General features: G+C 37.9%; 1 protein-coding gene across 21 annotated transcripts in view; it reads left to right on the top strand.

The window, feature by feature from the left end:
• Positions 1 to 26145, top strand: part of magi2 (membrane associated guanylate kinase, WW and PDZ domain containing 2) — a 929612-nt gene that overhangs the window by 744963 nt on the left and 158504 nt on the right. The gene's annotated exons all lie outside the window — the stretch shown is intronic.

Here is a 26145-nt window from a genome sequence, read left to right as displayed (position 1 = left end):
TTATCAATCAGAGTTGGAAAATACCACCAGAGCCACTCAGTCAAACCCCATGTCATGAAGTGCTTTGAATGTGATTTTCTTGCTGCTTGGCAGGGGGTTGGACTGGATGGCCCACAAAAGTCTCTTCCAACTCTATTATTCTATGATTATGTGAAGGAACTCACATTTAAATCACTTCTGAAAGATGGCCATCCAGCCTCTGTTTAAAAACCTCCAGAAAAGGAGAACTCACCACACTCTGAGGAAGCATATTCCACTGTAAAAAGGCTCTCACCTCCAGGATGTTTAAGTGGAATCTCTTTTCCTGTAGTTTGAAACAGTTGCTCCATGTTTTTGTCTTTGGAGCAACATTTTATTTATTTCGTGTCAAAAGCATTGCATAATAAATAAGTTTAAAAGTGATAAAATAATCACGAGCAACTAAATAGTTTTGGACCTAAAGTGGGCAACAGCAATCGCATTGTCCGTAGCTTTAAACAACTCCTCCTCCGTGCATGAGGCAGGGCATTGTGGGCAGGCATACATATGAGGAGTTGTTTGTTCAGCTCCACAGTCACACAAGGTGGAAGATTCCTCCAGGTAGTGCCATCTTACCAGGTTGTCTTTTGATCTGCCCACTCCGCTTCTCAGTCTGATTAGGGACTTCCAAATTGGCCATTATTGGTTTGCCCCTGGAGGCAGACCCTCATGGGGGGCCATCCAGTTGGGATTGCCTGGTTTAGCTGCCCAGAGGGACACCCTTGCTGTTGCTGGGGGAACATTAAGAGGAGTGGTGGTTCTCATGAAGCCCTTCCTTGATTTGAGTCTGGTGGGAGGAGGCTGATAGTCATGCAGTGGAGCAACATGAAACAAGCTTTCTTCCTCCCCAATAACCTTTCAAATATTTAAATATGACTACCATGTCCCCTCTTAACCTTCTTTTCTCCGGGCTAAACAGACACAGCTCTCTTCGTTGGTCCTCGTAGGCCTTGACTTCCAGACATTTGATCATTTTGATTAACCTCCTCTGAACACATTCCAGCTTGTACTTCTTGAATTGTGCTGCCCAGAACTGGACACAATATGCCAGGTGAGGTCTGACCAATACAGAATAGAGTGAGACTGTTAATTTCCTTTTTTTCCTCCATTTTTTATTGTGGGATATATATACACACACACACATAGAGACATACAATCTTGATATTCCACAATCTAAAAACCAGTATTTTCCCCCAATCCCGCCACCTCACCCATGAACTTATCCTTACGTAGTACAAGGGTACAGAAATACTATTGAATATTTATACCTAAGTATGATTAAGCATGTAAACGTCCCCCTCTTTCTTTCTCCCTCCCACCCTCCCTCCCTCTCCCCCCGAGGACAATTTATTACTCTTACTATGCTTATTATAGTTGTTCAATCATGAAGATAATCTTATTTAATTCTTTATATTATCTTTCCCCTTTTTTCTGGAAATGAAGCCCTTCCATTTTGCCTCCCAGGTCTTTTTGTTTTGGCCCATCTTATAGTAGCTTTTCCTTTCACTAATATAGTCTTGAAGTTGATAGTTGGCTAAATATTTATACCAAGTTTTTGTATCCCATTTTTTTGGTCCTTCCATCCTAGGGCAACTGAGGCTTTAATGGCATCAAACATATGTTTTATTATTTCCTCCCATTCTTTAAGTTCCCCATTACCTTCTATTTTTTGAACAAAAAAAGTGTTTTGTTCCATTCTATTTTTGTCCCCAGTAGCTCTTCCATTTCCTTCTTAAATATATTATAGAATCTTTGGGTTTTATTTTATTTTATTTTTGCATTCCCAGACTATTAATTTCCATGATCTCAATACTATACTCCTTTTGATGCAACTAGGAATCACATTGAGTTTTTAGCTGACAGAATACACTGTTGACTCATGTTCAGCTTATGGTCCACTGAGACTGTTCTCAGACTGTTGTCTGCCAATCTTTACATCTCTATAAGCAATGCCTCCCCCCCCCCCCCAAGTAGCAAAATGTATTAGGGGCAATACTTGTGGCCCCCTACAGAGTTCAACTAGTAGTCCCAAGTAGAACAAATATTTTAAATCAGTGGGATGTACATTAATGACAATTTATCATTTTAGTGTTGATTCACTAGATGGAGGTCTAAGAATTCACTAGAATCAACATAAATTGAAAATGACTTGAAGACACATAAAAACAATTCACGAAACATCGATTGAAGTTTGATTTTTGTTTTTAATTTCCACATTTGTGTTTTGGGGCAGTGTACTTTCCCTTAACATTACTTGCGCCACTAGCACATTGAATCAATGGATGTGGATGTACTACTAACTGCATATGGGTGCTACTTTAGTGCTTTGTATCAATCCCTTATTTTTTAAAGTAGAATTGGAAAAATCCCCGAGAGAACTGCTGCTCATCATTTTTCACTCATACAACTGTGTAGATATGCTTTATATCTTCAGGTCTGGATATAACTGTATTGGATTTGAAGAAGTGATTTGATAGCCAAAGGTCCCGCTACATTCCCCTTTCTCTTCCCTTCCTCTTTTTTATGCTACCAATCATTGTAGACAATACTTTTCTAGATGCGCCAATGATCTGACTGTATTTTAGCAAGCTACAATGTAATACAGTTATGCATACAATATTATATATGTGTGTAACCAGGCCTGTAGCGAGGGGTTTTTTTAGGGGTTCAACCCCCCCTCCCCCCCGAAATTTTTCAGGTTATTAAAAAAACCTGGCTTACTCATGAATTTTAACTGGTTAACTAAATCCCCATACTAAATCTATGAGACGCAAAACATTAAGAGTCCCTCCAGGCACTATCTCAAACAGATATTGACAGGTTTGTAGCGGGGGGGGGGGGGGTGTGCCAGGGGTTCAACCCCCCCCCATTTTTTTTCTGGCTACAGCCCTGTATGTAACAAATCCATCAACAAACGTTTTAGGTAGTGGCCACTTGGGAATTGCCCATAATGTCTCACCAAAAAGAATGACTAATCAGGATTGCTATGGGAAAGTGCACATGTTAGCTTATGTGTATGCATATGAATTTCAAAATATAAATGAAAATTTAATACTAATATTAATATTTAGTATTTATTACCTGCCTCTCCTTACAGCTTAAGGTGTGGCACAGTACAGTTTAAATACATCATCATCATAAAAAACATTCAATAAAAGCATATATTAAAACATATTTCTATAAATTTGACATAGAATTTAAATTCATAGTTAAAAACTGGCATAGGTCTACCGGAAGATATAGGTATTCAGTTGTGTTTTAAATTTTGACAGCTGATTTGGCTGACGAAGCTCTTTTGGCAGATCATTCCTCAGTCTTGGGGCGGCCGATGAAAAGGTCCTCTGGGTGACAGTTGCCAGTCAGGTTCTGGCTGGTTGGAGCAGACGTTCCCCAGAGGACCTAAGAGTATGGGGTGGATTTAAATAGAAATGCAATGCATTTAACTATAACTGAACCACAAGTTTAAATATTCATACAGTACTTCTTACCATAATGAGAAAACTAACAAAGTGCTCTGTGTATAGGCAACTTCATTAGCTCTCCCTTCTTAATGTTCTTCATCTTTAAACTAGAGTTGAACTAAAATAGAGAATGTCTTCAGGATCAGGTCCTATGATGGATATTCTAATAAAGTGCTGTCCACTCTAAAATGCGCCATACATGGCCATCTTGGCTTGATAGAACATTTCTTTGTGAAATGTGTAAATCACACTCTCACAAGGTCAATTTTTTTTAAAAAAAAAAACACAGATCTATCCAAAACACATATTGAGAGGATGAGGGTCCATTTTTCACAAATGTAACACATGGGTAAGATGAAAGAAAGCTCTGAGCAGACAAACATAGAGGTCTGGGCAGAATTCTTACAAAACAATAGAGATTTTGGCAACGTAAGCTATGAGTCTGCAGAAGATGAGCTGCATATTTCAGGCAAATCAAAATTAAATACACTGTCATGTTTAGTTTGAGCCTTAAACCAATTTTTTAAAGAGAGAAAGTATTTTGCCTTAGTGCAGATCCTCACATTTCCATGAGGTTTTTATCGAACACTTATTAAGAGAGAAAACACTCTGCGTGTGCCATCAAAATATATAAGCTTCTCTGTATATACACGTGCCTTAAAGTTGCCTGTGGACTTACATTGATGTTGTGAATTTCATAGCATTTTCTTAGGTCAGAAATAACCAGAACTGGTTTGTTGTTTCCTCCTTCTGAAATATAGCCTACAACACCTGCTATTCCTTGGTACTTTCCCCACCCAAGTACTAACCAGACCTGATCCTGCCTAGCTTTCAGTACAAACACACATACATTCTACTTCAGAATATGGACTGAATATAAAAAAGAAACACTCTCTCAGAGAATATTAACAAATTTGTGAAGTGAAGAAGCTAAGACATACGGTACAGTGCTCCCTCACTACTTCGTGGTTCACTTTTTGTGAATTCGCTGTTTTGCAGATTTTCAATAAACTCTAAAAGAATATTGTAAATCATAAAAATTTACAATTTACAGCCTTAGGAAGGGAGGAAGGAGAAGCCAAAGGGAGAGAAAAGGAGCCCAAGCTGCAACGGGAGGAGAAGGAGGCGATTTATCAACACACAATTGGTTGATAAAGACTTAAAATAGTGTATAACTACTAAAATAGTGTATAAATATTAATATTAAAATAAATATAATTTCCCTACTTTGCGGATTTTCACTTATTGCAGGTGGTCCTGGAACGTAACCCCTGCGATAAGTGAGGGAACACTGTATATGTGTTATATATGGGTACAGGCATAATTTAATCTGTATTTATTGGCTGCAGGCATTTAGATTCTTCTGGATCTAGTAAAAACTTCTCAGTGGCTCTTCTACACATTCCAAATTGACCGTGACCCTAGCATATACTGAAAATGTAAGTTCAAATGTAGATAGTCCCATACATTGCATGTTATGGAATTCATGGGGTTGGCATAAGTCGAGAGATTACTTGAAGGCACACACATACATACCACACTAAAATACATGCACACAATGTTTCTATGAGAAACAGCTTCAGGGGTAGAAAGCAGAAGCTTTTTGCCTTTCTAGTCTGTTCAAAGATTTAGGGTTGGTTGTCAAATCTTTTCTGCCCTGTACTTTTAAAGACTGTTTTAAGTGGAAATTCAATAGATGTTTGTATCTCTATGGAGAAACGTAGAAGAGGGAGGTTTGTCGAATGTCTTTCAGCCACCCATGATGCTTCCTCTGAAAGAAAATGAAAGTGTTTATATGTGTTTATATAGAAAGGGAAATAATATGTGACTTACTCATTTTGGAGCACTTCTCTTCCCATTCCCCAGACTGTCTCTGACCAAGTTTAATAGATCATTCACATTTGTACTCCTGAACAACTCCTGCCACTCAGCAAAGTGCTGGAGAGATGATGTGACAATTGATTTGGCAAGGGACTTCAACTTTCAACAGAGTCTAAGTAAGGAAAAGATTTTATCTTTATTTAAAGGCTTTATTTAAAGTCCCTTGCTGGTAAATTTCTTAAGATTTAAACCATCTGGTTTATGATGGTCCCAGTCTAGTTCATGATGCCCCCAGTCTAAATTGAGGCCATGCGCATATATTTCAAGTTTTTAAACTGTTATTTTTTAAAATGTTAACAAGCTCTTAGAATCCCTGCCTTCCTGAAATGTCGGATTAGATGAGTTGGAAGACTGCTGCTTAGTTACGTAGATTGATGCAGTGATATTTGCCTGTCTGTCTCATCATACTATGTTTTTCTCACCAGACATCATTTTGACAGCTTTAGATGTCCCGAACATTTGTTGTTTCCTACATATTTAAGTTAAACTGGTCAGGAGGAGGTCATGCATAATTTTTACTTCCCAAAATGAGAATTTCTTCTGTATGTCAGTGCTACATAGTAAGACCATAAATCAGAAGAATTCTAGAAAACAGAGATGGCAGGAGGCTTAAAGGAAAACTGGAGAGGATGTAATAATTGAAAGATGTATTACTGCTTGTGTACAAAATAGATGATAGTATAAAGCAACTTAGACTGTTGATGAAGTGTTTGGATTTTTTCATGTAAACAGGGAAATAACAGATTGACAGAGATCTCTAAAAGGACATTGATAAAAAGGAGAGCTTGGAAAGTTGCTATTTTGTTCTTGTAACACACGGCAGTGTTTGAAAAGTGGTTCATTCAGAGTACATTTTTTTTACAAATAATTGATTAGATTATTTGTTCCTTTTCCAGTTGTTTTTTTTAGGGAGGAAGAAGTCTTAAGATTGATAAGAAACTGGCTCAAAACTTTCAAATTTTTGCTCATTAAACACAATTAGAAAACACACACATATGCACATGCACCAAATTTTCAAATTATTACTACTTGATCTATAACTTTTCAATGCTGGCCTTGTTATACTTTATTTCCCCCACCCCTGAAGAATATTAGTAACTTGTTATCTAGAGCAGTGTTGTTTGCAGCTTGTTCCTCCCAAACTCTGGACTTTTGAATGAGTAGCGATCAGTAGCAGTCAAGGTTTTATGGTGTTTAGATAGATTACATTGATATGTTTCACAAAAGAAGTCTCATGTGGTATGAAGGCATCTAAAAAGAAGGAGCACATGGAGGAAAAAGCTATGTGGAGAAAGTATGCTTCCAAAACCCTTGAGGAGAGTTTCATATTAATATTAAATGAGCACATTAAGAGGACAAGAAAGTCAACACAGCTGTAAATGGGTGACATCTCCCCCGCCTCCTGTGTGTTTTGACAGTTTTCCATCTCTCTTTGGGACAGAAATAGATCCAGACTGCAGAGATGTTAAAGGCATGGCTAACAAAATGGAAATAACCCCCTCACTACCGAGAAAATCGGAAATGGTGCAGAAACATGACAAGTTAAATGAAGAACATAATGGTGCTGACAAGCGTGAAAGCTCTCTGTGGGTCTTACATGTAACACTGTTCCCACCGCACCCACTTATCCTCTACTGGGATTTGTCCTGCAAAGGGGTTGTGTAAGGCTTATGGTATTTTCCTCAGGATATCATTCACAGATTTTGTGCTCCTAAAAAATGGGTTTTTGTCTACTACTAAAAATAGCTTTTGTTCTGAAAGAAACACTTTGAAAGCTTCATTAAAAGCATGTTGAGAAAGCATGGGGTGGTCTAGTACTGTTCCACAAGGGGAAAGAATAATTATGATTTAGATATCAATTTATAGATCAGCAAAATAGGCACTTATTTTCTCTGTCTTCTATAAAGACATGGGAAGAGGGATATCCACTGGATTAAAAGGTAAAGGTTTCCCCTGATGTTAAGTCCAGTCATGTCTGACTTGGGGGTTGGTTCTCAACTCCATTTCTAAGCTGAAGAGCTGGCGTTGCCCGTAGACACTTCCAAGGTCATGTGGCCGGCATGACTGCATGGAGCACCGTTACCTTCCCGCCGGAGTGGTACCTATTGATCTACTCACATTAGCATGTTTTCGAACTGCTAGGTTGGCAGGAGCTGGAGCTAACAGTGGCCGCTCACGCCGCTCCCGGGGTTTGAACCTGGGACCTTTCAGTCTCCAGCTCAGTGCTTTAACGCACTTCACCACCGGGGCTCATTGGATTACAACTCCTATAATCTTCCAGCCAACATGGATATTCCCAAATTATATCGGTTGCTGCCCTAAATGCTCAAGTAGGACAAACAGGTGCAGAACTATTTAACCATTTGAGCATCTGTCTTGAGGATCCCTTCCTTCCAAATAGGTGTTCTCAAGACAAGAAATATAATACAGATAGTCAGAAATAAAATTTGGTAGTTACAAATATTTCATGTTTAATTTGAATGGCGGGGAAGCCCACTAGATGTGTCTTTTGGTTATTTTGCCTTTTCATCAAGAGGGGCATTTTCCCCTAGTTTGCTACCTGTTGAAAAAACCTTTTCATTAGAAAACCTACCAGAAGATCATCATTATCTTATTCAATTAGTCATATAGATGGCATTGGCAAGATCTGGATATTTGCTATTTAACAGAAGTACTGATCTGTTTATATTAATAATTATAAACTTTGCTTAGCAAAAGGTCTCTGTGTCTTAAATGTGCTTCTCAAAATTACAGTTATACATGTATTACAGAAATGTAGAAGACTTTCTTCTTATTAAGATGTGGCTCTAATTCCCAGCTATCCAGCCTAGCCACTTTGCATACCTAAGACTTTTCACTTTGTAGAGGAGGACAAAACAGCTCATCCCTCCTGTGCCAGTTGGGCTTTTTTCATTTCCATTCTTCTCTTTTTATGACTTCTTCTCTTGCTGTTTACACTTGTGATATCACAATCTCCTGATCAGAGAAGATATTATTGATTTAAATATTTGTGTATTTGTATATTTGTTTTACTATTATAGTCTGGCACTGTAGTCCAAGTGTGATAGAATCTATAAACAGGATATTTTCAGTTTCATGAAGAGGCATAATTTATTTCATTTTTAACATACATTTTTTCATCTTATTTAAAGGGAAGTGAAGTGTTTGCAGGATTTTATACTTGAGGTGTCAAAACAACTTGTTTGACCTTGGGCATTTTCCAACAGAACTTGTGGAAATGACATTGGGTGCTATATACTCATCTGCCTTGAATGTTTTGGAGTCCACATTCATACGGGAAGAGGTCTTTCAGATTCCCAGGCCCCAAGTTATTTGGGACTTCGTGTGTGCAATCACTATACCTTGGATTATGTCCATATGAATTAATCAGATACCAGTGCATTTTGTATAAAACTGGTGTGATATAATCTTAAAACTGCTTACCATAACACTCTTTCAAGTGAAAACCACAGAGAGTACATATACTAAACCACTGTTTCTTAAACTATGGATCCTGACCCCATTTGAAATCCTGTAAGAAAAAAGTGTGTTCCTGAAAAGATTGGGAAAAGCAAAAGGTTTCTGAACCTTTTTTACATGCATGTATTAGCAGCAGCTTGAAGTGTTTACTGTGGTCCCCATAGAAAATGCTTCCACTGTACTTCATAAAAAGGAAAATCAACTTGTTTAGCAAATGCTGAGTTATGATAGTAAATGTATGATTTGTATACCTATTTTATAAACTTATATATCCGGGACCGTATAAAGCTTTCTGGGTGAAAAGCGGTTATGAGTGGAAAATGTTTAAGAAGCCCTGTACTAAACTATCTAGCCTAGTACCATATTGTCTATACTTCATAGGAACTTTCCATGGCTTCACACAGGATTCTTTCCCCTGCTACTTAGAAATCATAATACTCCTCTATGCACTAATCAGGCTCAATTCTCAATTCCAAATCAAGATAATATGGTGGTACCCCTCATAACCTCTCTAGCAGTTTCATATAGATATTGAACATCATAGAAGATAGAATACTGTGGCACCTCATAATTTAACAGCCATGGGGCTGAAGACGTATTGCTCTTCATGATGTTCTCTGGAAGAATTCCTGTAAATACGAGTAGAATTACTTCAACATATAGCCTTTTTCGAGAAATTGGCATCTGATATAAAGAGCTATTTCCTATCACCTAGAACATTAGTTCTCAACCTGTGGGTCTCCAGATGTTTTGGTCTTCAACTCCCAGAAATCCTAACAACTGGTAAACTGGCTGGGATTTCTGGGACTGGTAGGCCAAAACCATCTGGGGACCCCAGGTTGAGAATCACTGCCCTAGACCCACTGATCAATACACATCTGATCAATCTTATAAACTGAGACAGAAGAGTCAAGCTTACACGGGCTGGGAGGGACTGATTCAAACGTTTAATCCATATCTTTTGACAACTGCAGTAGATCCCAGGAAATCTGACCAAATGGAACAAGGGACATTCACCCATACTCTGCTAACTGTAGCATCAAGTTCTGAGCAAGAACAAATTAACTTCTCCTTGAAGTACCTAGCAAATTTCCTCCTGGCCCTTGTAATCCTTTCACAATTCACTTCTGGCCACTCTGACCCTATTCAGAACAAATGATACTCCCAATCCTGTTTCAATTTGTCCACTGATCAGCAATACTTTACTCTGGCTTGGATTTATTGATAGTGTAGAACAAATCCACACTACAGTATCCATCACTGAAAGTAAGTATTAGTTGAAAAGAATTGAGTCTTCTCAAAATATTAATTAAACACACTGCCAAAGCCCTGGAAAGTTTCCCACACTGTATTCCAGTCGGATATGAAACAGAGCAGTGACAAATTCTCTAGGCCAGCAACCAGGATATTCAACAATACATTTCCACATACTCTAGAAACACTAAAGCAAATGGGACCTAAACTGCAGTAGCTCAGACATCCTCCTCCTCCCATCCTATTCTAATCAGTTGTCCTGAAAAGATTATTCTTTTCAACAAATGCCTGCTGCCAATGATGGACACTGTAATGGTAGATTGGTTGTTTCTATTATTGGTGCTGTGTACCTTCAGGTCATTTCAGGTTTGTGACAAACCTAAGAAGAATTGATTATGGGGTTTTCTTGGAAAGATTAGTTCAAATCAGATTTGCCATTGCTTCCATCTGAGGCTCAGAGAGTGTGACTTGCCCACGGTCACTCTGTAGTTTCTATGACTAAATGAGAATTTGAACCTCCTGGTCTCCAGAGTTGTGGTACAATTCTCAATCCACTACACCAATCTGGCTCTCATATTTTGTGGATTACATGTTAATCTAAGCAAAAGAAAAGTACTGATTGTCAGTAGACAACTTGACCTAGGATTAAGAGATGTTTCGGTCCTAAAACTAGTTCTGAATCTAGGTTTGAAAGGTTCAAGATATGCACACATATGGTCAGAATCCCATTAGTGACATGCACACAAATAACTTAGAGTTAAATCCATTGTGCCAGGCCCTACACAATGGTGCCTTCTGTCGTACTTCCCTGCCCTACCCAGGGATCATGTAGAACAGGGCAAATGTGCCATTTTGCATATTCAGATGGCAGTACCTAGAATAAAATTATATGGGCAGAGGGATATGCATTGTGGTATGCAATGTAAGATGTTGCTCATTGACTTGAACAAAAAAAAACTCAGTTTCATAAACACATATAAAAACACATATTAGAAATAGTTAACCACTCACTAGTGTCTGGTATGTTAAATTTATATCCATATGTCCAAATTTAAACAGAATATGATTATTAATAACAGTAAAAATTCAGATTCAAAAAGTTTATGCTCTTTGTTTACTTAATCACATGCTTTCCCTCCCCTATCTAAATATTATTACAATACTTCATTTTGCTATTTTGTTAAGATGTAATTTATACAAACAGGATGATGAAAAGTTGTTTAACGCTTCAGCTTACGTAGTCTACAATATAAGATATTATTAGTATAGACCAGGGGTCCCCAAACTAAGGCCCGGGGGCCGGATGTGGCCCTCCAAGGTCATTTACCTGGCCCCCGCCCTCAGTTTTATAATATAATATTTTTATATCATTTTAAATAGTATAATATATTGTATATACATATAATATTGATAATAATATTATGTTATACAATATAATACTAATAATAATACCATATAATAATATTAATTATATGTTATATATTACATATATTACAGTATAGTGGTATAGTTCAATATAGTAATATATAATGCTAATATTGTGCTATGCTAATAATATAATATATTATATGTACATACAGCTGCTCTGAGTCCCCTTCGGGGTGAGAAGGGCAGGATATAAATGTAGTAAATAAATGTAGTAAATGAATAAATAAATAATTTTAGACTTAAGCTCGCCCAAAGTCTGAAATGACTTGAAGGAACACAACAATAACAATCCTAATTAACTTGACTATCTCATTGGCCAGAAGCAGGCCCACACTTCCCATTGAAATCCTGATAGGTTTGTGTTGGTTACAATTGTTTTTATTTTTTTAATATTGTATTGTTCTTTCATTGTTGTTGTTTTGCACTACAAATAAGACACGTGCAATGTGCATAGGAATTTATTCGGTTTTTTTTTTAAAATGATAATTCGGCCCCTCCACAGTCTCAAGGATTGTGGACCGGCCCTCTGCTTTAAAAGTTTGGGGACCCCTGGTATAGACAGTAGATTGATTAATCATAGAGAATTCTCTGACCTTTACAGCTGCAACTAAATAAGGCATATTGCAATTTCCATTGATGTACAGCATTTAGATAAACTTCAAGATACAACAGTACCATTGCAGAAAATGAAAGCTAAGCTTACTTCATAGCACTGAAGATTGGAGTAATTTTTGACCCAAACAGGTCTAAAAATACTTAGAAGCCGAAACCAATTAGTAGTTCAACAGGATTCTGCTATTATTTAAATGAGGTCTAATTACCTTTACCATGTAGAATAATTGTTTTAAAATGATTTAGCTATTAGCATTTATCATTCTAAAATGGGCTAATGAAAACGAGCTATTATATGACTAATATGCTGGGGTTTATCATTGTACAAGAATATGTTTTTAAAGCAAATTAATATTATTCCACAATATAGTTATATGTTATGTATCTTAAACGTAAGAGCTCAAGCCTTGTTGTTAAATGCTATCAAGGTGACCAACTTAATATGCCGCCATGGATGAGAGACCTCCAAGTCACCCTATCATCAACAGCCTACGAGCCTCCAGTGGCCTAGGGGATAAAAGCCTTGTGACTTGAAGGTTGGGTTGCTGACCTGAAGGCTACCAGGTTCGAATCCCACCCGGGGAGAGCGCGGATGAGCTCCCTCTATCAGCTCCAGCTCCATGCGAGGACATGAGAGAAGCCTCCCACAAGGATGGTAAAACATCAAAGCATCCAAGCGTCCCCTGGGCAACATCCTTGCAGACAGCCAATTCTCTCACTCCAGAAGCAACTCCGGTTGCTCCTGACATGAAAAAAAAAATCAACAGCCTTCCCCAAGTCATGCAGTCTTCCTTTTCTCCTTCTGCCTCCTGCCTTACCATGACTTACTGTCTTTTCCGGTGAGTCATCTCTTTTCATGTTGTAGCCAAAGTACGATAATCTCAGTTTAAGCATCATGGCTTCTAGGGATGGTTCAGGCTCAAACTTAATACACTGTAATTTACTGGATTGTAACTTACCATACTGTAATTGTATGGTAATTAATTATCATTTACCATAAAGCGGTAAATTTAATGCAGCAGAGGAAAATTAATGAAATACCCCCACTGGTCTTTTTGGCAATGTTTACCGTAGTTTTTTCGTTGCACTTTCATCATACCTGTGATTCATACTTCCTATTTCCATTCTGTATGACTTGAGGATAGCCTTGAATGCATCGGCAGATTTGGTAAAAACAAAGTGTGTAATGAAATATGGCCATCATCTTACAGTGACAGGAGGAGATTCCTATTGAGAGCTGGTTTCCTCTCCTCTTCCAGCACCCCCATTTGTGGGTGGAGATTCTAATCTGTTTCTTACATGTATTCAATAAATCTCTTAGACAGCATGATTTATTTAAACCTGATCATGCATGCCACTTAGTAAGTCGCCCATAGCTTCTGATGGCTCTGGATTCTTATAGGGCTGCTAAAAATGAACAAATCACCATCCCTGGCACTTCACTGATTTTGCACAGTGCTGGTAATGGGGAAAGTCTGAATTCTAAAAAGTCTGAAAGGGAAAATATGGTCAGTATAAGAAAAAATCTAAATAGTAGATGAATGGTAGTAAGCAATTGAGCTTATGCACGACCAAATGTAGAAGAAGAATGGACTGGTTAACCAAATGGTGGGAACAGAAGTTAACAGCCCAAGCGTGACCCTACTTTTACATATCTTAATTCTACCATCAGACAGAGTGATACAGTTGTCTCAGGCAATGGTTATTGGGGGACAACTACAATAATAATACAATAAATAATAATGAACTTTATTTGTATCCTGCCCCCATCTCCCTGAGGGGATATGGAGCAGCTCACAACAGTATAATTATACAAATCATCTTGACGACAACACACATAAATATATCCAACTTAAATTAAATCAACAATTAATAATGAGGCAAACAATATAAAAAGAAAGCAACATTTTAAAATTACATAAAACATAAAACAAGGTGTTGGATGAGACAATTCTGTTCCATATGGTGTGTTCTGAGCTCTCAGCTGCAGTAGAAGACACTGTCAGTGTGAGTCATTGGTTGAGGGTGACATCCAGTTCTTTGGCTCAGGAGGCAAAAGGGCTTTTGGTTAATCCTGGCCTTTACAGGGGCATGCATTCATGATAACTGAACTCTTTGTGCAATAAATGTGTGTGTGTGGGGGGGGGGGGGCAACATAGAATTTCCACAGTTCAGCATCTTATCTTAAGAAAGCATCTCATCCATCTCAACATCTGACAACCTCTCCACTCTACTTTAAAAAAACTATTTTTTGTACCACTTGCCCTTTCCATTATTTGTATTACGGAGCTCTTAGAATTTCTTCCCTTTGAGTGACATTCCTTCTTTTATATCATTTCCCAGGAACCTTGCCACATTACCCCTCACATGCAGCATCCAGGTTATTATCTCCTGGTATTTTTTTAATATTTGTTGTGGGCCCTGGGTTTTTTTCATTTGAATGTCGATCATGATTTCAAGATACTTTTAACCATACGAAGGTAACTTCTTTGACATTAATAGCAGTTACATTTGTTTTTTGTTCCTTTTTGGGTATCATTTTGCATCTTATTGTGAGAGGTATCCTTCCATGTATATGTTAGAATTACCTTTGAAACAGACCACTAGCCAAAATAAAATCAAAGTAAAATCCAATGTCACTTCAATTCATGTTGGACCACTATAAGACTGTGGACCAATCACGAAATATACCATGCTGCTTTCATTGCTCTAATGAAGATTTGTGCTGAAAGCAAATTATTTGTTCAATCATTAGGTAAAGGTAAAAGTTTTCCCCTGACATTAAGTCTAGTCGTGTCCAACTCTGGGGGTTGGTGGTCATCTCCTTTTCTAAGCCAAAGAGCCGGTGTTGTCCGTAGATGCCTCCAAGGTCATGTGACCGGCATGACTGTATGGAGTGCCATTACCTTCCTACCAGAGTGGTACCTATTGATCTACTCATCTTTGCACTGTTTCGAACTGCTAATTTGGCAGAAGCTGGGGCTAACAGCGGGAGCTCACCCCAACCCCAAATTTGAACCGCCAACCTTTCAGTCAGCAAGTTCAGCAGTTTAACTCACTGTATCATCGGGGGCTACTATTCAATCATTACAACTCTATTTTTGTAAGTGTAGTGTCAGTTATTGTATAACCATTCTAAACAAGACTTTTTGAAAAGCACATATCTTTAATCCTATCTTCATCTTTATGAAAACCATATTCTCTTGGTATTAAAACCTAAACTGCATTTTTTTTTCTGTGATTGTCAGATGGGTCTCAAGTACACCATTCCATGTCTAGAGAGGTTTTCAAATGCCTAAAGCTTTGGTGAATTATAAAATCACAGTGTTATGGATCAGCGAGGGATATTACGAGTAACACTGTCTGAAGTTGTGGCATAAATGAACCCATGCACAAAGTGTACAATACCTGTCTTTGTTCGCAGCCCTTGTTCATCTTCATGTAACAAAGATAAAGCCAAAGGATCAAGAACACTTGTGAAGTGAGGCCCCTTGTTTATTATATGAGTCCTTTGCTCAGGACAGCTTCCACTTGATGCTTCTTTTTTTCCATTTTCTTCGTTTTGTAGGTCATAGACCTCTGCCTTGCCATGGCATAGAATCTGTGTTCATTCCTCAGTGATGCCATTGTTGTCAGAACATTTGAGTATACCAGAACACTGTCACTTTTTCAACTATTCACATATGATCCTTGGATGTTATTGAGGCTCTCTGTTGTACCTTTATAAGGAATGCTGTTCTTGCATTCTGTGACATTCTTCTGCATGGAAACATTTCATTCTGTATACTTTTCATTGAGCTGATGTTATTTGCTCTCTGAGGACTTCTGAGACAGACAAGCATTTTGCACGGGACGCTGTGAGAACATTGTCACAGCTCATTATCTAACATCTGTGTACAAAATTCATCCTTTGCTTTCAGAATAGTTTCAGAATATCCTGCATAGAAACATCCAGAGAGGGAACTGTTTTCAATCAGAAGCAGCGGAAGCCGCTGAACCATCAGCTTTAATAGCAGATGGAGAGAAATGGGTGAAACAAACTTCCCAGCAGTAGCTGACTAAACTTTGCTTGTTAATTTCTTTTATGCATATACACAGCATTCTCATCTGGAGGGAAAAATGCTGTATTAGTCTTCACAACATACCGGTATCTATCTTTAAACTAGATATGCATTTAATCTTTTAAACTAGATATGCATTTAATATCACAAACTAGGTATGCATTTAATCTTATGCTACACATAATTTATTTTTATTTATTTCCAGCATTTATACCCCGCCCTTCTCGCCCGGGGGGGGGGGGGGGGGACTCAGGGTAAAATGTTTTAAACCATTATTTTATCTTGCTGTCTTTATCGATTCCAAGCTATTTTTTAAGATGGCCAAGTCTATTTATTCAACTTTTCTCTGAACTTTCCATATCATTTTAGTTATCTGTACCTTCCTTCATAAGACTGTTGTCTGGGATTATGGACTTCTCCGGATATTGTATAAAGCATTTTAAACAAATCCCATATTTTGCTACTCATGACCAATGTAAATCAAACCTTGTCTAATGAAATACAGGGTGCCAAGGGTTACTATTCAGGCTGGACAACTGCTGAAATTTTGCCGTCTCGAGCAGCGTCACCCAAGGGAAAGGGGTGAAGCTTAGTGCATTTTAAAATATAAAAATATATAAATCCGTTTTGAATTATTACTGTTTTATATTCTTTTTTACTGTTTCCCAACAAACATGCACTGAATAATGACAAATTGCATAAACTTCCATGTTCAATTAATTAGTATTTAGAAAGACACATCATTATTAATAAATACAATCCTTGGACTCATTCTAGAGAAAAGAATTATATTTATATTTGAATCAATATTGAATTATTAAATTGAATTTAATATGGTGTCTATTATTATTGTTGACTGTTCAATACAATGTTCACTATCATACTGGCTATCCCGTAAACTCTGGTCAATGAAATAATCAATAGTACAGTCAATATCATCTATTTCCCCTATTGACTGTAGTACATTGAGCTGTTTGCCACCAATTTTTAAAGTCTCAGGGGCTATGAGAAAGGCCTTCAGATACGGTGATATTTCCAAAAGCAATGATTGTCCTTTAAGATTAGATACAGAGTGGAACTTAAGATTTCTATATGCAAACCCAATGATCTAGTTATTTGATATCGGAATGCCTATCTGAAGCCTGACTTAGGCCCCTTCTACACTGGCTGTTTAGTACAGTTTCAGACCAGTATTGAAGAAAGTGGGTTTGGTGTGCAAATGATTACATAGGAAGTCCTGAACCCGGTTTCAGGCCGAGATGGTGATTGCACAAACCGCAGAGCACTGATGAGTAATATGGGCTTTCTTTCACACACTTTTGTGGGAGTTGTCAAACTCTATGAAATGGATAGTGTAGATTTGGCCTCAATAGTCAGTGTAATTATGTTGATGTTTTCGTATGTTAAAAAATCTATTGGATTGAGAACAAACTTGTTTCAACACTTGGAATGTGACTGTTACTTATTATTAAACTTTAATTATATACTAATAAGTAAAAAAAAACAGGGCAAAGTACTGGTCCTAACTTTAGGCTGAGAGAAAGTTGACTGAAGTGGCAGATACTGGGAGTCAGTAGTAGTAGTAGTGTGCCATACCCTAAATTAGACTGTTGCTCTCATTTATCAGGAAATTTACTGTCCCATCTTCAGTGGTGAAGTACAATCAACTTCTGGGCCAGTTTGCATCTATACTTAGAATAGGGAGGTACCATTTTGTCCATGGCTTTGGCAGCAAATATCTTGGGACACTACACACATATTTTTATGCTGCTCTAAATTTAGCATGTTTGTGTCAGCTCTTGAAAGCTATAGGACTCAAAGCAGGCTCACAAGGCAGTTCTGTGGAAATGCTTTATTGAAGACCTTCTTTACAAGATGAAAACGAAGCTAGAACTAATGTATTCCCACAAAACCCCGAGTATATCCACCTCCTACCTCCCCCCCTTTCCATAGTCACACGTATCTGTTATGTAGTCTTTTCCCAGGCTTGAAAAACCAGAGCAGGCCATAAAACCCATGCTCCTAGCCAGATGGTCCTTATCATTTAGATTATCTCCCACCCCCCATTGCTCTGACGGGATGTGGAGAGTTCAGCTGTTATGAGTGCTGGGCTTTCACATCCTGACAGTTTGTAAAACTCTGCATTATGTTTAGGTTTCTTGAAAACAGTTGATTCTTCCTCATCTTCGATAAGTACAAGAAATATGCAAAGATATTCATTGGTAGACAGAGCAATAGGAAGTCACATTGAAATGAATATACCACGATGTCACCATCTTAGCCAAATTCCTGCTGGAAAACAAACCTTTTGAATTGTCTTGGTAGCAGTTACGTTGTCTGAAATCGTCATCATTGTTAATATCTCCAAAGTACTGGCTGAATCACAGGACTAGCCCTAGTATTAGCTGCCATTCTCAATAGGAAGTTAGTTTTCGCACAAAATTTGTTTATTTTTATACTTTTGTTGATGAGATTAGAAGGAACTGCTTGTGGGATTTCCAACCTTGAGTACCAAAATATTCTTGATTTGGGGGGTACAATTCACCTTCATTTAGGTAATGTGGATACCCTTTCTGCTCTGTCACAATCAACCAAATGTCTTTGGAGATTCTTTTGATTCCTTCAAGAGGAATCATGAAGGGATTTCTCCAACAATTTGCTTGATATGTCCACACAATTGGTGTCAATCTGGAAGAAAATAGTTAATGGCAGTCTTAGAGAATCTCTCCATCATTTTACCAAATGAAAGGATCTCATAGGGCAGTGAATGGCTTGAGAATATCCACCATAAATGTATGCCCAGCTTTTTTTCATGACATTTCTGAAAAGCACTCAATCGATGAATGTCATATTAAATTACAAATTTAGGGGTAACAAAAGTCACCTTGTTTCTCTTAATCAGTCAATATGTTGTCATATGCTGAAGCAGATGGTATCTTGAGGACAAAAGGGTGACCACACAACTTGGCTGATGACAGAAAGTTGTTTCTTTGTTAATACAGGTTGATCATCCTTTATCTGGAATTAAAATATTCAAAATACTCTGAAATCCAAAATTGTACAGATAGATGACAGAGATAGTGACACCTATGCTTTCTGATAGCTCAGTGTATGCAGACTTTGGCCCCTTCCACAGAGCTGTATAATATCCACATTGAACTGTATTATATGGCAGTGTGGACTCAGATAAGCCAGTTCAATGCAGATATTGTGAATTAGCTGCCTTGATATTCTGGGTTATATGGCTGTGTGGAAGGGCCTTTTGTTTCATGAACAAAATGATAACAAATATTGTTTTATAGTCGTGCTATTGATATTGATTGTCTTATCGGGCTAGGTCCCATGTAAGCCGCCCCGAGTCCATTATTATTATTATTATTATTATTATTATTATTATTATTATTATTATTATCTAAAATTACTTTTAGGCTATATATATGAGGTATATATGAAACATACACGAATTATCTCCAAAACATCACATTATGTACATATATACAAATACAGGTATTCCAAAATCCGGGGGGGGGGGGGGGGATCCAAAACACTTCTGGTCTCAAAGCATTTTGGATGCGGGATACTCAACATATATATTCCCTTGGCATTATGTATGTTGTTTTACTGTGATATAATAATAATAATAATAATAATAATAATAATAATAATAATAATAATAATGGTGTATTTTGTATTGCAGACCACCGGTTTGTGATACAGAGATGTCGTAAATAACTAAAACTATATATTTTAGTTATTTTCAAGAAGTAAGAAAATTATGTTTCTTCTTTTTGAAAAAGTAAAACTGTGACAGGAACTAACTAGCTTATTTATTTCTTCTTTCAAGGGAGCCAAGCTAAAGAACTATGTAATCGTTCTTTACCTTGATACTCTAACTTTTAACTGCATCTTTAAAATTAATGAGCATTACAATACATTCCTTATCCATGGGAGATACATTCCAGGACCCCTTGTGGATACCTGAAACTACCCTGTTTCCCCGAAAATAAGACATCCCCAGAAAATAAGACCTAGTAGAGGTTTTGCTGAATTGCTAAATATAAGGCCTCCCCTGAAAGTAAGACCTAGCAAAGTTTTTGTTTGGAAGCATGCCCGCCAAAGAGAACAGCAGAGCATGCAGGATCGGTAAATGTACGTACCATAGATTGTTGTACATGGAAATAATGGTAGTAACAAGAAATTCTTGATAAGATTCAGTTTGTTTGGTTATGCTGGTTTGTGATGACAACTACTGTACAGTATATAATAAATGTTCATTTCTTTGTTCAATAATTAATGTGAATTCTTCATGGAAAAATAAGACATCCCCTGAAAAGAAGACCTAGCGCATCTTTGGGAGCAAAAAATAATATAAGACACTGTCTAATTTTCAGGGAAACACGGTATTAATAATATTTTGACTATACTTGAGCCAGAGACATACCATAGAACCGCTTTGGAAGACCTAGTAGACTAATACATAGAAGATGAACACTTTTGGGGAAAATAATTTTTGGAGTATGGGTAAGTGAAACCATGGGCATTGAATCCATGGATAAGAAGACTGTACTGTGCCATTTTCTGAAGTTGTCAGATTATTTTAGAATAGATTATGTTATGCCAGATACCTTAAGTTTTTTTTTTAACATCTCCACTGCAAAGTAACCAAGTTCCAGAAAAGATGCTAGAAGATCCAGACCTGTCTCCTGGCTCATCCTTTGCTAAAATTAAGTTCACATATTTAGGGTGGGGTTGTCCTGGTGTTAGAAACCCTAGATTAACTCAGATGTTTTAACTTGTGTAAGTATATGGTATTACTGATGGTGAATGATATTTATTCCACATTTGGGCCCACCCTGTTGTGATTCACTTTGACTGCATAGAGATTGCCGTTGAATGCCTAGCTATGCTTCATAACAACATAAGCTCTGGCAATAACAACACATAGATTATCCTACCTGTGTTTAGTAGCACAGCATCATCCTATTTAACTTCAAAGGTCACTAAATTAGAATTGCTAGCTATAGAGGAAAACCTTGTGTTTTCTTTCATCTATAACCCATTCTTGGCCACAAGATAAAACACTTTAATTCTATGGTAATTTGCAGTTATTATTTTTATGTGTGGGATGAGTGGGAGCCTAAATGTTGTCATATTTCATATAAACTGCTTTTAGTTCAGTTAAAACCCAACCTTTTAATTTCCATTGGGCTTTTAATATCCTTGGTTGTACTGATACTAGGTTGTTTCGTCCATTTTAGTGTTCTAATCCATCACCACAATACTGCTGTTGAGAGAAGATAATTAAAAACTCCGTAGAGTTTTTCCTGTGCATGCTGACATTTATTGTATTTATTTATAAACTGTCTCTGCAGAACACATCACAGATGTTCCCTCAGTGGCTTCTTCACAGGTACATCTTTAAAATACAACATAAATAAATCACAGATACACCTTAAATATACAACATAAATCAATTTAAAATTATACAAATTGACACAATGAAAATGCAAAATCCATCTCCCACAGCCTTACTTACAGTAAACATGACATGTGGCAAGTGTTTCTATCTTTATGCTGCTGCTGGGGCTCATGGAAAACTCTGAAGAGGTTCTGCCCAGAGGCGGTCCAAACATAAGGCAAACTAGGCACTTGCCTGTGGCGCCATCGTCCCGGGGGCACCATCGTCCTGGGAGGAGGGCACCACTCTCCGCCTTCTTCTCTTTCGAGCCTTCCGGCCGCCACGCTGGGCCTCCCGGTGCCCGCGCTGGGCCTTCCGGCCGGCGTGGACCCACCTTCGCACCACGCGAGCCCACTTTTGGGGCCTTCAGAGATTGTGAGGTCTGTGGGAACTTGGAAGCTAGGTATGTGGGGTTTCTATATCTGTAGAAGGTTCAGGGTGGCAGAAATACCTTTTCTTTGAAGCAGGTGTGAATGTTGTAATTAATCACCTTGATTAGCATTTAATGGCCCTGTGGTTTCAAGGCCTGGCTTCTTCTTGCCTGGGAGAATCTTTTTTTGGGAGGAGTTAGCTGTCCCTGATTGTTTACTGTCTGGATTTCTTCTGTTTTCAGAGTGTTGTTCTTTATTTATTGTCCTGATTTTAGAGGTTTTTTTTAATACTGAGGGCTATCTGGGTTATCTAAGTCCACACTGCCCTATATCCCTGTTCAATGTTTAGTGCTAAATTCGCAAATATAGTAATTCCTACATAACATTACCATGTATTGAACTGCTTTTTCTGTTGATTTGTTGTAAAACATGATGTTTTGGTGCTTAATTTGTAAAATCATAATGTAATTTGATGTTTAATAGGTTTTCCTTTATACTTCCTTATTATCCAACATTTTTGCTTATCCAACGCTTTTATTTTTCAGTGATTGGTTTGGGGGGGGGCGCCAAAATTCTGTTCGCCTACACTTGAAAAATACCTAGGGCCGGCTCTGGTTCTGCCCCTCCTTCCCCCAATACCATGACTACAACAAGAATACTCACAAGTTATGATGCTGATACTCTACTCCATACCTTGCTTGAAATGCCATGACGGGACCAAGTAAATGTACCTCATGTCCCTCTCCCTTAAACTTGCTCAAGTATGCTGAAATGTATCATAGTTCTTTTAAAATTATTATATTTCCATAACTGAGATGTATGTATGTATCACTAATTATAGAAGGTTTTTCTGGATTATGGCCATGGCCAATTGTTACAAATTTTGCAGATACATTGTTTCAGTTAACCAATCTAATGCGTCATCAGATCTAATGGGCACCTCAATTCTCAAAACCCTAAAACCAAAAAAGTATTTGCTGACAAATATAATGCACAGCAACAAAAGGTGTACTCTTTGGGTTGTTGTGTGTTTTCCAGGCTGTATGTCCATGTTCCAGAAGCATTCTCTCCTGATGTTTTGCCCATATCTAGAGAGATGGGCCGAAACTAACAAAATGAAGTTCAACAGGGACAAATGCAAGATACTTAACTTCGGCAGAAAAAATGGAATGCAAAGATATAGAATGGGGGACGCCTGGTTCGACAGCAGTACGTGTGAAAAGATCTTGGAGTCTTCGTGGACAACAAGTTAAACATGAGCCAACAATGTGATGCAGCTGTTAAAAAAGCCAATGGGTTTTTGGCCTGCATAAATAGGAGTATAGTGTCTAGATCCAGTGAAGTCATGCTACCCCTCTATTCTGTCTTGGTCAGACCACACCTGGAATACTGTGTCCAATTCTGGGCACCACAGTTGAAGGGAGATGTTGACAAGCTGGAATGTGTCCAGAGGAGGGTGACTAAAATGATCAAGGGTCTGGAGAACAAACCCTATGAGAAGTGACTTAAAAAGCTGGGCATATTTAGCCTGCAGAACAGAAGGTTGAGAGGAGACATGATAGGTACAAATATGTGAGGGGAAGTCATAGGGAGGAGGAAGCAAGCTTGTTTTCTGCTGCCCTGCAGACTAGGACGCAGAACAATGGCTTCAAACTACAGGAAAGGAGATTTCACCTGAATATCAGGAAGAACTTCCTTACTGTGAGAGCTGTTCGGCAGTGGAATTCTCTCCCCTGGACTGTGGTGGAGGCTCCTTCTTTGGAGGCTTTTAAGCAGAGGCTGGATGGCCGTCTGTCGGGGGCCCTTTGAATGTGATTTCCTGCTTCTTGGCAGGGGGTTGGACTGGATGGCCCATGAGGTCTCTTCCAACTCTGTTATTCTATGATTCTATGATCTATGGCAGGCATCCTCAGAGATTGTGAGGTATATTGGAAAAAACTAAGCAAGGAAGGTTTATATATCTGTGGAAGGTCCAGGGTGGGAGAAAGAACTCTTGTCTGTTGGAGGCCAGTGTGAATGCTGTAATTAATCACCTTGATTAGCATTAATGGCCTTGCCAGATTCATTTCCTGGCTTCTTCCTGCCTGGGGGAATCTTTTGTTCAGAGGTATTAGCTGCCCCGATTGATCCGTGTCTGGAATTCCTGTGTTTTTTAATACTGGTAGCCATATTTTTGTTCATTTTCATGGTTTCCTCCTTTCCGTTGAAATTGTCCACATGCTTGTGGATTTCAATGGCTTCTCTGTGTAGTCTGACATGATAGTTGCTAGAGTGGTCCAGAATTTCTATGTTCTCAAATAATATACTGTGTCCAGGTTGGTTCATCAAGTGCTCTGCTATGGCTGATTTCTCTGGCTGAGTTAGTCTGCAGTGCCTTTCATGTTCCTTGATTCGTGTTTTGGGCAATGCTGCACTTGGTGGTCCCTATGTAGACTTGTCCGTAGCTGCATGGTATACGGTAGACTCTTGCAGAGGTGAGAGGATCCCTCTTGTCCTTCGCTGAACGTAGCATTTGCTAGATTTTCTTAGTGGGTCTGTAGATAGTTTGTATGTTGTATTTCTTCATCAGCTTTCCTATGCAGTCAGTGGTTCCCTTGATGTATAGTAAGAACACTTTTCCTCTGGGTGGATCTTTGTCTTTACTGTCATGACTTGTTCTTGGCCTTACAGCTCTTTTTTGTGCCCAGTGACTGAGATATCTTAGGGTTTGAGAAAACTAACTTTTATCAAGTTCTAGATTGCTTGTACAGGCTTGAATCCTCAGTTTTTAATCTTAGTTTTATGACAATTTCTTAGTTTTGTTTTAGGACCATTCATTCCTGGAAACACAGTTACAATCATTTGTGGGAATTCCTTAACATACAGAAAAGGAAACCCCTTCTAGAAGCAAAATTCTGTGAATAATGGGAAGATTTGGATCCAAAGCGTAGGCATTGCCATAGAGTAGAAGAGAGAAATCGATAAGTCAGCATTTTGTGGTCATGAAACTAATCCTGTGGGGAAAAAAGTGAAAGGAAACATGCCTTGAGAAACCAAAGCCACTTTTTTGTGCCGTGGTTGGAGAAAAGATGCTATCCTTGAAAAAATGTACATGCCTAAGAGTCAATATTTTTCTGTTTTTAACAATATAGTTTTTCATATGCTTATTTCCTGAATCTTGATTTTCAATGGAGTGCAATATATGAAGCAACTTTTCTGTTTATTTTGTTGCTGTTTGCAAAACCATATTTCCTTTATTTGTATCTGTAACTTACATAAAAATATAGACATGCTTGCAGTTAAATCAAATGTAAAGTGTTTTACCATTACCATTGGGTTAATATACTAGACAGTTTTTATTTATTTTTAGATGTATTTGCAATAAGATTGAATAAATATAGAGATGCTAATTTCACACATTAATGTGTCTTAGATCTTTGAATTTACAGACTAGAAAGAGGTTATTTTCCTTTAGAAACTGCATGATTTTAATTCTCCAGAAAAATTCCAGGCAGTATCACTTCATTGTCAACATGAGTTTAAATACCATTTAATATAACAACTTGCGATGTATTATTGTTAATTGATAGAAATGTTTTACACCCAAACCAAAGTTAAAGGATACTCTGTTGGGTAACTTGAAATCAACTTTTAGATCATCCACACTGCAGAATTATAGCAGTTCAACATAACTTTAACTGCCATGGAATTATATGAAATTCTATGGAATCTATAGAATCCCCGGATTTGTAGTTTGTTGTGGCACGGGAACTCTGACAGAGAAAAATATATATTTCTCAAAATGACAAATCCCAGAATCCAATAGCATTTTGATAATGATAATGATGATACTTTATAACCTGCCCTCTCTCCCTGGGTGGCTCAGGGCAGTTTCCAAAAATTACAAAAAAGGTAAATATTCATTAAGCCTTGGCAGTTAACATGATGTCAAATTGCTATAATTCTGCATTGTGGAAACAGCTCTGGAGTACAGTACAAATGTATAGGAATGTGTGTGGGTTTTATTGGTTTTTCTGATGAACAAGCAAAGAATTCTATGTTAGGTTATTTGCACTTGCCCCAACTGTTTCTAAATATAACAGCAAATTTATTTCTGACTTCACCAAGCACATGTCACAGTG

Source organism: Anolis carolinensis, chromosome 5, assembly GCF_035594765.1.
Source record: "Anolis carolinensis isolate JA03-04 chromosome 5, rAnoCar3.1.pri, whole genome shotgun sequence".
Lineage (NCBI taxonomy): Eukaryota > Metazoa > Chordata > Lepidosauria > Squamata > Dactyloidae > Anolis > Anolis carolinensis.
The sequence above is the reverse complement of the archived record's forward strand: the minus strand, read 5'-3'. Positions and strand labels throughout refer to the sequence as shown.